The sequence below is a fragment of the Melanaphis sacchari genome, unplaced genomic scaffold (genome assembly GCF_002803265.2).
Source record: "Melanaphis sacchari strain LSU unplaced genomic scaffold, SCAv2.0 Contig93_pilon_pilon, whole genome shotgun sequence".
NCBI classification, from domain to species: domain Eukaryota; kingdom Metazoa; phylum Arthropoda; class Insecta; order Hemiptera; family Aphididae; genus Melanaphis; species Melanaphis sacchari.
Window position 1 is genome coordinate 442,291 of NW_020271665.1, and position 3,105 is coordinate 445,395.

Here is a 3,105-nt window from a genome sequence, read left to right on the forward strand (position 1 = left end):
TTTTAAAATTATTATAAGCTTTCAAGTATAAAATTAACATATTGATGAAAAATCAAGTTTTTAATTAAAATAATTAAATATAGTAATACTTTCATTAAAAGTAATGGTAATAAGCAAAATAATTATTAGTTCCATAATATTCGTGTTCCCGGCGAATAAGAACAAAATTTATGAATATACTCTAATTAAAAAGTAAAAACACAAAACAAAATATTAATGTAATCAAAATTTTAAACAGTATATAATAAGAAAAGTTTGCGTTTCAGTGAAAATTAGAAACAGAAGATTTGTGTGATTGTTTTTAAATTTATAAGAACGTGATAAATATTTTTATGCGTTTTACGCTTGTATTTTTAATGTATTATACTTAAAGGCTAAATAAATGTGGCTGTCGAATGTTTTTGGTGTTTTTTTCCGAACAAATGATTTTAATAATAATATTATCTTTCGTCGTTCGTATTATGAATCATTAAAATTATCTATAGGTACCTCGTAATAATTTTGTTATCTCCATATTATCGTTACTATTATTTATTTTTTTTTTTTACGAAACAATAAAAACCTTTTAAATATGTTCAGTCTACACTCAATAGGTACACAATAAGTAATAACTAAACCAATGATGAATATTTATTTTTATCGAAATTCAACAATTATTTTTATTATTTGACTCCGTAATAGGCCGGTCATCCTACACACGATTGACGTGAAGGGTGTGTATATGTGTGTTTTTTCCATAATCGTAATCCGCGAAATCAACTCTATTCATGTGATACATGGGGCGATGATTTCTCGAATTACAATTGTGTCTGGTTGAGTACGCACCGAAATCAAGTTTTTGGTTTCATTTATTACGCACGAGTCCGGCAGGGAAGCCGGTGAATTTCACGGAAAGAAACGAGCCATGTAAGAATACACTTGATGACCCCAGGGAATAACCTTTTGATTCGTCGCCAAAGTTTCTGATGACTGCTGATTAATCCCCGCGGAACGGTTGTTCAAACGATGTGGGTAGTATCTACAAGAAGATGAAGCTCTTCAATAATAATATTTCCCCCATGACTTAGCCTGCTGTTTCTCTCGCCGTGTATATTATAATAATATAGATAGATAAAACAATAATGTGATATATACTCTAAGTGTGCTTTACCGAAGAAATCGTGTTTTTGTTTTTTATCTCTATTGTAATCATTAAACTGCTTTTGAGTTAACACAACGTACATAATTATTATACATACTTGACAGGCTACCACTATGTAATCCTTTGAAATAAAATTATATTTTTTAATTCTTAGGTATCCTTGGCCAAACAATTTGTAAGTTTATTAGTGGAATATAAAACAAAATTAAATATAATTTAATAAAATTATATTTATGCATTAAAAAAAAAAATGTATTTCAAAATATATTTATGAGATACCAATTAGTTCAACATTGTCTTTGGTCATTTTTTTGGATAAAGTTTTTTAGCTACATATTTATACTCGTAAATGTGACAGATGTTCCAGTCATACAATTAACTTTAAGACATTTTTTTCTACTCGTTTTATAATAATAATATTATGTGCATATTGTTATACAACATAATTAAAAAAAATTATAATTTCGTATTATGTTTCAGTGTTTATATTTTAAAAATGTAAATGTTAGCTCTCCACCTCACTTGTGAGGCCTTTAGCCCTCAGTCAAGACTGAGAAAGACCTCTAATGCCACGGTAGGTCATTAAAACTTGTAAATTCTAAAATATAATACATCGTAAATGATTCTTATATAAACAACAACAACAACAAAAAGTTAAACAAAATGTTAAGATAAGTAAATAGCGTCAGTATCTAAATCCGTCTGCTAGTCATGATAATAATGATAATAATATTATTTTATTGGTACAGCACGCTGCGGACTTTTCGATTTAATGATTTTTGAAACGAATACAGTAAATTGTACATTACAATAATAAATAATAATGTATTACGTATATATTATATGCCATTGGGAGTTGGGACCGAAAAAACTTTTAAAAATGTCGATCGTGTATGCATTCACTACAATACTATATAAATACTACACAAGATACAAGATGCATGGATCTGTATAACGAACCATATTGATTCCAAACATTACCATGGTATAATCGATATTATGTGACGTAATGCTTTTTATTAAGTTATACACTTGATATATGTAAAACTCATTGCTCAAAAATAACCACGTAAAAACAATATTACCGTACCTGCCGTTTGTGTGTCTTAGCAGTACTTTAATTATTACACTTATAAGTACTCGTATTTAAAACTTTCATGGGCCCATTTTGAAACCTATTCCAGAATTAAATGTATACAATTAACATAAATAAATACACAATAACCTGTTCGTTTTAATGGCGTTTAAATTAAAATGTTATTAGACTCTTTTTTGGAAATTGTCTCCAGTGGTAGTGCTATTCATTAAACGATACGTTACACCTATATAATATTGAAATAAAAATATGTAAAACCTATATAAATTAATTACATACGAATAGTTTTTATATAGCGTCATAATATAACAATTCGTGATTGTATTCCAAGTATTCTGATTAAAATATTTTCTTTCGACTTCTCTCGAGTGTTGTACGTCTGCCCAGTGTCCATTAATTTAAGTTCTATAAATATTTTATTAAAATGAGCAAAACTATATAATAATACGTAATATATTATAGTACTTATTATCGCGTATGAAATACATCTTATCTGCCTCGAATTGATAATATTTTTTTCATGATGAGAAATTTATTTGCCATACATAGTGAAAAAATGTTTAAAAAAATCTTAAAATAAGCCACTTATCACAAAATTATTGTTAACAAGTAATATTAAAATTGGTGGTTAATTTGATAGAGAGATGAATGCTATTATGTTTTATAAACATTAATAATGAGTCGAGTATCACCGAATATTTATTAACGAGAAAAACATAGCGTATTAATTAAAAATATATTTTATGTTACGACATATAAATTATAAAAATGATTATTACATATTGTTAATTAATTTTTGTTTCTATTCTTTTATTTATATATTTAAACCATTTTATCTTATCTAACTGATTCTTTTATAACTCATTAA